Genomic DNA, 10,618 nt, shown 5'->3' with positions numbered 1-10,618 from the left:
GACAGCCTAAAATTTCTTAAGTTATGGGTCCACAGATTCAGGTATGTAATATTATCCAAAATAACTCGCATCTCATCTTTGTCGATGGTAGAAGTGAAAGAAAATAAGTACCGAAAGGAATTTTTAGTTTCATTGCCTGACTTCGACCAATCCTCCCCTCTTGAATTTCATGTTGTTAATGATTTTTGCTATATATTTATTAGTGTTTACACTGTTTCATATCCTTACCAATGGTGAATAGGTATTTCAGTATGAAGAGGCATTCTGAGAGTTTATTTCTTTTCAGAAAAGGGGACTTACCTTTAAAATGTGCAAGATGATTTTCACTCATATCCACATAATTGGATTACGCTATACTACGCTTGCATTTTTTCAACGGTCGTCATATAATATCAATATGCTCGTAGTATATCACGAAAATTATTATTCACCTATATTTTTCGTAATTCAGCATCTTTTTTGGTAGTGAAAATTATCATCAGCAGGTTTTCAGTAAGATTTGTTTGTGTTTTGATTTAAAGGTATCATTCAATCACCATTATCCACTAAAGGCACTGGAAGAAGCCACTAAAGACCTTCTTTAATAGTTGTAAGAATCTTGTACAAAGTATCCAATGAGGCTTGTCATGCCGGAGACCTCTGATTGGCCAAGAAACTTTCTTTCCAGTTCTTAAAACACGCGCTCTGGTTAGTCCAGCTCAGAACTTCCAGTATTGCAGATAGGTCTGTGGTCAAGTGCAGTTTTTGGTGCCCGGTTTTTCAGGACCTCTATCCTGTTGACTGAATATTGTGAAGGTAATTATTCTTAAAGTTCAGGTGGTAGCCGACTCTTTATATGACATAGTAACTTCAGCGGTGAATACATGGTATTACGGTTTTGATCGTCAGTTTGACATTTAAATGTTGAATGAAAAATGCTGTGTATAAGCAAAATAAGGGAAGCTTGCATTTAAACGCTGTACTGGTTTCTGGTGGGGCTGGAGAAAAGTCAGTGGTATTCGCAAAGAAGGTAAATGTGGAATTCGTTGAAAGTAGCCCTTGCTGGATTTTACATAGAAGTCTTGTTTTAATACTTAGCTATCCGTTCAAGAACGCCGGAATGTATTTCAAGTTGAGTCTCGCCATGAAGTTTAGGTACACAATACTGATTTTTTTTCATAAGTTCCTCGACAGTTTGCAAATGAAATAATCCCTTGAAAATCTTTTCCTTGACCGAGCTGCTACTCGTCAGCACTCAGATTCAACAATCTAGACATTTCTACATACTCCGGTTAAACTACGTTCGACAATCCTACAGTTTAGGCGTCCAAATTCTTTGCTGCTTTTTGTGTGTAAGTTTCCTTTCCTATTTTCAAATTTTTTCTCTCAACAGCTCTGCAGACAGAAGTATATTATTAAAAAAAAAAAAAAAATGAGCAGTTTATCTGCTTACAGAAGCAGAGATTCTATAAAAAAAAGGGGAAAAAAGCTTTTTCCTGTAGTATTTAAGTTGCTTATTAAGACTTTACTGTTAATTTTGGGGGTAGACTGTAATTGACCCCCAGTGGATAGTACTATTTGTCGAAAGTGGCTGTCGTATTTGCGGGAACGTTCCTTGCAGTCCGTGAGGACTTATTGCCCAGAATTACCCCTTAATCATGTATGAAATCATCTGATTGCGTTAAAAATAGCAAATAAATCTGCAAAAACACTCTGAGGCAAGAAGCGTCTGTGAAATTTAGTGTTTAACAGATAAGCATTATTTTACCGTAAATAATAATGTCATTGAGGGAAAATTATAACATGTATATTATCACAAGGCAGAAATGGAAGTGGTTTTAACCTTTCTGATTTTATTCAATATTATGTGATAACCTTAAGCACTTTTAACTGATTAAAATAGTTCTGCGAATGGAAGTCCTTTTAATCTCTAACTTCAAGGACAAGGGATGTGACCTCTTAGTACTTGGTAATAATTTTTAACAATTAAGTCAGCATCGTTAGGATTAAACAAGTCTGCACATTCATTCGTTTTCTTGCCTTCGCCTGCGGCGAGAATGCAGGTTAGCGTTATTTGTCAAATCACGCCGTGGAATCATGATCCCTTGGGCTACGATACTTGTCTCATTTAGCATCGAGGTTGACGTAGTGTTGTTGGAAATGTATTTCAAATGTAGGGGAGGTCTACGTCAAGTAGACTAAACGCTGCAACCAGATTCACGGAAATCTAGCCGTTGTCCATTAAATATACGGCTGGCAACTCAGGTTCCCGCGCTAACTTGGTCAAACATCACTAAACGGCGAAATATTTCTTCGGATAACCCCCCCTTTCAGGTTTTTTTTAAATGGAATCTTACATTTGGATTACATTGTAGTTAACGACAGTGAATGCCATTGTCAGATTCAGACTGTGGAATCGAATTTAGTTTTATGGGCTATGGGTGTGATTGTCCCATCGAAAACCAGAGTGAATGTTTGAAATTTTACTTATATCTGACATAATTTAAATACATTTTCACTGAAGCTTCGGTCCTTCGGTTTTCTTTTATTTTCACCGCCCACAATCACAGTGGAATTTGACGGATTGAAATTTATTTAAAAATATTTTGGTTAAAACTTAGTACTACAACCGCGCCGGTTCCATAGCTACCGTTTGTCGCCACAGGGATTACCACCCGTGTTTAAGTTGATGAGACGCAGCTGTCCTATGCCTTTTTATCTCGTTTACTTTTTCCAGTTGTTGTGACTCTTAATATATAACACCACCCTCTAATACAGTCTGGCACTTTTCCACGTAAAAAGCAAATCAACATTCAGTCCCCAAGTATAGCAATTTAAGCATTTAATTTATGGATTATTGTCGCGAGCTGTGAACTGAATTATGGCAGGGAGCTGTAGCTTACGCTATTAATTAATTAATGGCATTTGTTGTTCATTGGTTTTGCTCAGTAATTCGAAATATTTGAGACCAATGATTGAAACATTTCTGAATTCGTAATTTTATTATTGAACTCTTAGGTTCTTTTTAACTTGCGTAAACTTATGTAGTGCAGTGTAGGTTATCTGAAAGTTTGCTTCGATAATGACGTAATTTTTTCAGTGAATATTGAATGATTGAATGTGAGCTTTTAAGTTATTTTGTAATCATAATACTTGTTTATAAGAAATGTTCTAGGGTAGCATTTTTGTTAAACTATAGCTTTAGTTACCAGCAGCACGGCTACATGAAAGGGCAGACAAGGCCATAAGGAATCGAAGCAAACTTTACCGCCAAAAGCGTTACCACCGCTGCCGCCCCCCCCCCCCCCCCCCCCCCCCCCCCCCCCCACCCCCCCCCCCCCCCCTCTCTCTCTCTCTCTCTCTCTCTCTCTCTCTCTCTCTCTTCTCTCTCCACTCATACCTAGTTAATGGATTTTGCGAGCATGACTCTCCAACACGTGATAAACAGCACTGTGGGAACAGCCTACCAATAATGTTGACTTAGTCTAGTGTTGAAAATTCTGATAAAATACGTCACTGTGCCTGTCGTTGTTTGAGGCAACCTAGAAATATTTAGAGGATTTATAAATCCTCAGTTAAAATAAATGGCCATACACACAATCAGGGCATTTTAGCTGCACCAGGTATCTTAAGACCCGAAAAAAGATTAGAATCCAATAAAAAACAATTCATTAAATGTACTTGATTTGTTAACTCGACAGTTGCCATTATCATAGGGAATTCAAGTTTTCATTTATCAGAGAGAACATTAATACAGTTTATATATAGCTGGTAATTAGTTACCCCATCTCAAATACCAGACAAATCACCTCATTATCAAGACATTTAGTTAGGTTTAATTTATGAATTTGATATTTTTTCTAGATGAAAACTTAAACGTAGTATGAGGATGTGCCTTAGCGTACCACAGAGTTTATGGAAATTTTTTGGTAGTTTAGATATGTATCATGCGCTTATATGTAATATATAAATCGTCAACGTCGGTAGCTTTAACTGCACACCACCTATTCCCAGATTCCGAGTTTTTGGAATAGCGTAAAATGCTTTTGTAATAGTATTGTATCCTAACCCCTATTTATATATTTTGTCCAGTAATCACTGGAATGACTTTATTTCATTTCTGGTAGATTTAGCTAGAGAGCGAAAAAATTAAACTCTTTTGTATAGTATATTCGTTAAGATTGACTTTTGCTTTATATATATATATATATATATATATATATATATATATATATATATATATATATATATATCATTCGAGCTACAAATGTCCTTTAATATCTAATTCGCTCTACCTCGGAATTGATATATTTTCATTTATGTACCGAAGGGGAATTTTTTTAGTTGATAATAATTTCGTCCCCACATGGGATCGAATCACCGTCCAGCGGACAGGTCCTGATTTCGTTCTTTTCTAAATTACACATTTAACAGATCTCCATAAAATCACATTTTGCACATATATAGCTATGTCGCCAACTTTTTCAATTATGCACCGCTTTTCTGGAACTACTAAAGTGTCTGTTCAAATTTCGAATCCTAAAAACTGCATGGCATGGAACAAAACATTTTGACTTCTGCAGTTATTTGGATGTGACTGCTAATTATATCCGCTAATTTAATTATCGCTCCTTTTAAGGCTGTTGAAACATTTTCCTCCCCGTGTAGAATCAAACATCTTATCCCCATACATTTCAAATGATCAAGAAACACTAGGTTTCATTAGTTTCCCTCACTAAAGCTTATGGCACCAATCTTTGTGTCATTTTCCCTTTGTTACTTGCTCCTAAATGTTCCAGTTGTGGAAACTTGCGAGCAATGAACCCGCCAACATATGACATCTTCCCATGTTTGTTCTTCAACTTTCTGGTCTTTGAAGTCATCACTTTGATCATCCTTATTAAATACTGGTAAGCAAAATAAAATTGCTGATATACTGGGTTCTTTCTGAAGGGCATTTCCTTCGTCTTCGAATGATGCGTCTTGCTTGTCAGGGACGTGGGAAAATGAGGCGGATGTTACATTTTCACTGTTGCAGTTTTAAACGTTGCTCTTTGAGCTTACAAGCGTGCTGTCTTTTCCTAAAAGGTGGGCTCTGAGATGATGTTTAAATGCAACTGGTGATGGGTGCTGATCGTACGCTCCCATTTGACTTTGCAACCAAAAAAAGTGCCTCAATCCAGCCTGACTTAGTCTGTAATTTAGAGTATACGTCATGCCAAGTTTTTATTTTGCCATTTTCAGCAAGTTAGACAAAGGGTAGATCATTGTACTTTTCTTCACTTTTATTTCTCTAGCGGTTCTATTCATGTCTTGAAAGATTTTGTCTTGCATTTACAGGTTTAGTCACGTAAGCATTTCTTGATGATTTTCTATCTATTGGTAGTCGAGAATAAAACGGATCAAACTATCTATCAACAAGCCGAATGAAATGGCTTGTAATTTTCCAGTCCTTCTCTTCAAATATCCTTGGTTGTCGAAGTGATCAAAAGATTTATAAGTACTTTTGGACAGCAGTTGCACGGCAAGTTTAACTTTCATTCGTTGTATACCTATAATAACATTGATATGTTTTTCAGAAAGTTTATAAGCTGTCCGAAGATCACTTCATTCCTCTTTATTAGCTCTCTAACTGGACCATTGTGTGCGATATGTGACTACATACAGTTGCCTTAAAGTGTTCCTTTACCCCATCCCCTTATGTTTCATGAAAATGGTCTGGTAACACAGCAATGAACCCTGTTTTTCTTGTAACGACGGATGTGAATGGTCGCGATATTGGACGCCAATGCTCATATTTTCTAATCGCTACTGTAGACAATGTGTTAATGATATTAATGATATAAGAATAATAGTTTACATTACCAGTGAATTAAGTTGTTAAATATATAGAAAAATCGTATAATAACAGAATAATAAAAATAGCAATGGTGAAAATCATATTCAGTGCTTACTAACCATAATCGTCAACTTTTGTTCCATTCAGGTGTGGCTGCTGCAAGCATTTGCTGGGATCATTCTTTTGTCCATGGTAGATCATTATTTAGTGTCAATTTCACACCCTCACCAATATCGCTGTCTTCGTGGACGGCGACACAGTGATATTAGTGGGGGTGTGAAAAAAGTTATTGAAGTCAAACTAACTGTTTCAAATATCTCGTTCAATATTTAAAATTTCCCTCCACATGTGACCTAACTGAACATCAAGAAGAAATCATCAATTTTATTTTCATTTTTATAAAAGTAAACTCCACGATGATCATTCACAGAATAGTGAGGTTCATAAAGTTCATAACTACTATGGTGGTAGTTCGAGAATTTATCGGTTGTTAAAGACCCACTTGACAATGGAATTACCCGGTGTAATGTAATTAAGTGCTTTGTCAGGTATTTCACATTTAATACTGAATATTTACATTTTTACAATTAGCAATTTGACCTTGCAACGAGATGCACCTTAAATGGGTAGATACATAGAAACAAGAGCTGGATTGAATTCCTTTTGCTTTCAGTATACGTCAGGTTTTGATTTTATTTCTTTACATTTAACTTAAATGGCTAAATTTCTCGCCTCATTTGAGTTGGTCCTTGGTCATGATCATTGCTAAAAAGTAAAACACCCAAGCTTTTTGTAATTATATAACTGCGTTTTCTTTATTAAAATCAGCTGGTTTCATAAATGAATTTATAGCACCTATCTAAAAACTAGGCAGTAATACACAATTGTCATGTTCAGTGTTTTTCACAACCATAATTTCGTATTAGCTTTTGTTATAGGTCTCAAGCAGTACAGATTGATTGAAGCTATATGTCCTTTTTTTTGTGTGTGTGAATTTCCATTCTCGTGAAAGTACTTGCATTGAAAAAAGAAACCCACAAGATTACTAAGTATGAATTGTTTACTTGTGAGTATTGATATAGTATTTTACTAAAACTTAAGTACTTTCAGGCCTTAACTGTGGCCCATTCTCAAGGAATATGGATAACACCTTACTAGAGAGACAAATTAAAGTCTACACGAATGCAGATAACTACTTACTGGAGGCACCAAGCAAGTCTACAGAAATACAGATAGCTACTTACTGGAGGCAGCATTGAAGTCTCCAGGTCACAGATAACTACTTACTGGAGGCAGCATTAAAGCTTCCATGAATGTAGATCACTGCTTACTGGCTATAGCATTAAAGTCTCCAGAACAGAGATAACTACTTAATGGGGCCAGCATTGAAGTCTCCTGTTGGAGACTCCAATTGCTTAGCCTCCTGCCCGTAAGTAGCTTATCTGGACCTAGGAAGACTCCAATGCCCGTCCCAAGGTAAGTAGTTATCTACCAATCCCTGCGAGACTCAATGCCTGCCTCCTAGTAAGTAGTTATTGTGACCTGGAGACCCAATGGCTTCCTCAGGTAAGTAGTTATCACATCCCTGGAAAGAACTTCAATGCTGCCTCCCAGTAAGTAGTTATATCTGTAGACCTGAGACCTCCAATGGCTTCCTCCAGGTAAGCTAGTATCTACAACCCTGGAGACTTCCAATGCCCTGCCCTACCAGTAAGTGTTATCTGTTGACCGCGAGACTCAAATCGCTGCCTCCCGCTAAGCCTAAGTATCTGGTGACTGGAGACTCCAAATGCTTTCCTCCAGTCCAAAGTAAGCTATCTGTGACCTGGAGACTTCAATGCTTCCTCCAGTAAGTAGTTATCTACAATCCCTGGAGACTTCAATGCTAGCCTCCAGTAAGTAGTATCTACATCCGAACGACTCCCAATGGCGCCTTACAGTAAGTAGTTATCCCTGTGTGAAACATGGAGGACTTCAATGTTCCTCCAGTGTAAGTAGTTATCTACATACCCTCGAGGACCCAATTGCTTGACCTTACAGTCACATAGTTATCTGTGACCTGGAGACCCAAATCGGCTGCCTCCAGTAAGTAGTGATCTTGTGACTGAAGACCCAATGCTTCCATCCAGGTAAGTAGTTATCTACATCCCTGGAGGACCTCCAATCGCTTCCTCCCGTAAGTAGTATCCTACATCACTCTGGAGGACCCAAGCTTCCTCCCGTAAGTAAGTATACTACATCCACTGGAGACTTCCAAGGCTTCCTCCCGTAAAGTATGGTATCTACATCCTGGAGAACTACCAATGCTGCCTCCAGTAAGTAGTTATCTACATCCCTGTGAGACTCCAATTGCTTCCTCCCGTAAGTAGTTACTGTGACCGGAGAGTCTCCAATGCTGCCTCCAGTAAGTAAGTTTATCTACATCCCGGAGAGTTCAATGCTGCCTCCTAGTAGTAGTATATCTATAATCCCTGGAGACTCCAATGCTTGGCCTCCTAGTAAGTTAAGTATCTGTTGACCTGGAGACTACAATGCCCTTCCTCCAGTAAGTAGTATCTGTGACCTGGAGACTTCCAAATGCCTTGCCTCCCAGTAAGTAGTTATCTGTGACTGGAGACCCCAATGCTAGTTACTCCGGCAAGTAGTGTTAGCTCCAACATCCCTGGAGACTTCCAATGCCCTGCCTCCAAGTAAGTGTTATTCTAATCCCTAGGATGGACTCCAATGCCCTGGCCTCAGTAAGTAGTTAGCTGTGAACCTGGGAAGACCTCCAATGCCTTACCTCCAGTAATTTTGTAGTTATCTAAATCCCTGCAGCACTCCCTAATGGCCTGACCTCAGTAAGTAGTATCCTAACCCCTGCTTAGGGACCTCAGCCGATTGCGCCAGTAAGTAGTTATCTGTGACCTGGAGACTCCAAGCTTCCTCCAGTAAGTAGTTATCTACATCCCCTGAGCCTCCAATGCGCCTCAAGTAAGCGTTAGTTATCTACATCCCTGGAGAGTTCCAATGCTGACCTCCAGTAAAGTAGTTATCTGTGACCTGGAGACTCCCAATGGACTTTCTCAGTAAGTAGTTATCCTAACATCCATGGAGACTACAATGCTGACTCCAGTTAAGTAAGTTATACAGTGACCTGGAGGACTTCCAATGGCGGCCATACAGTAAGTAGTTATCTACATCCCCTGGAGACCCTCAAGCTGCCTCCAGTAAGTAGTTTATATACCATCCCTAGAGACTCCAATGCTGCTCAGTAAGTTAGTTTATCTGTAGACTGGAGACCTCCAATGCTTCCTCAGTAAGTAGTGTATCTACCAATCCCTGGAGACCCAATGGCCTTCCTCCCGTAAGTAGTTATCTACATCTCTAGGAGACTTCCAAGCTTCTCCCGTAAGTAGTTATCCTACATCCCCTGGGAAGGACTCCTGTTTTTGTGTTAACAATGGCTGACCTCAGTAAGAGTATCCTACCATCCCTAGAGACTCCAATGCTTCCTCGTAAGTTGTTATTCTGTGACCCTAGAGACTCCCAAAGCTACTCACGGTAAGTAAGTTATCCTAAACATCCCTGGAGAATCCAATGCCTGCCTCCAGTAAAGTAGTTATATCTGTAGACTGGCAGACTCCCAATGTTTCTCCAGGAAGGTAACGGTTATCTAGTGACCTGGGACTCAATGGCTGCCTCAGTAAGTAGTTTAGTTATCTCGTGACCTGGAGACTCCATGCTGCCTCCAGTAAGAGTTATCCCCCCTACCATCCCTGGAGACTCCATGATGCTCAAGTAAAGTTAGTAAACTACACTCTCTGGATGATCCAATGCTTCTGTTCCAAAGTAAGTAGTATCTACCATCTCTAGGAGACTTCATGTTACGCCTTCAGTAAGAGTATCTACATCCTGGAGACCAATGGCTGCCTCCAGTAGTAGTTATCGTGACTGGAGACTCCCAAGCTTCCCTCCATGAATGTTTTTTCTAAGTTACCCTAACCATACCTGGAGACTCCAATGTGCCCTCCAGTAAGTAGTTATTCTACATCCCTGGAGACTCCAAAATGATTGCCTCCAGTAAGTAGTTATATACATCCCTGGAGACTTCCAATGCTGACCTCGTAAGTAGTTATCTACCAATCCCTGGAGACTTCCAATGCCTAGCCTCCAAGTAAGTTAGTTATCTTACATCCCATGGAGACTCAATGCGCCTCCAGTAAGTCAGTTATCCTGTGAACCTGGATGGAGACTCCAATGCCCTTCCTCCAGTAAGTAGTTAACACATCCTAGAGGACTCCAATGTGCCCTTTCAGTAAGTAGTATCCGGTGGCCCTGGATGACTCCCAATGGCTGCCTCCAGTAAGTAGTTATACTGTGACCTGGAGACTCCAATCGCTGAGCCTCCTCCAGTAAGTAGCTTATACTGTGACCTGGAGACTCCAATGGCTTCCTCCATAAGTAGTTATTCTACCAATGCCTGGAACTCCAATGCTTGCCTCCAGTAAGTTAGTTCCTCTGCATCCCTGGCGCAGTCCCAATGCGCCTCCAGTAAGTGGTTATCCTACCCATCCTGAGACTTCCATCTGGAGGAACTCAATGCTGCCTCCAGTAAAAGTAGTTATCTGTAGACTGGAGACTCCAATGCTTCCTCCAGTATGTAGTTATTAATCCTGCCAGACCCAATGCTTGCCTCCAGTAAGTAGTTATCTACATCTCGGAGACTTCAATGTTCAGTAAAGTAGTTATCTGACCTGGAGACTCCAATTGCTCCCCCAGTAGCAGTTAATTACATCCCTGGAGACTCCAATGCTGCCT

General features: G+C 39.6%; 1 long non-coding RNA gene across 1 annotated transcript in view; it reads left to right on the top strand.

Moving 5' to 3' along the window:
• The first annotated feature begins 543 nt into the window (after nucleotides 1–543).
• The window catches only part of LOC135201334 (uncharacterized), a 41,935-nt gene continuing 31,860 nt past the window's right edge, over nucleotides 544–10,618 (top strand). Inside the window, exon 1 of the long non-coding RNA XR_010311503.1 lies at nucleotides 544–795. This is a non-coding gene — a long non-coding RNA (uncharacterized LOC135201334). The remainder of the gene's footprint in view (nucleotides 796–10,618) is intronic.

The sequence above is a fragment of the Macrobrachium nipponense genome, chromosome 28 (assembly GCF_015104395.2).
Source record: "Macrobrachium nipponense isolate FS-2020 chromosome 28, ASM1510439v2, whole genome shotgun sequence".
Taxonomy (NCBI): Eukaryota; Metazoa; Arthropoda; class Malacostraca; order Decapoda; family Palaemonidae; genus Macrobrachium; species Macrobrachium nipponense.
The sequence above is the reverse complement of the archived record's forward strand: the minus strand, read 5'-3'. Positions and strand labels throughout refer to the sequence as shown.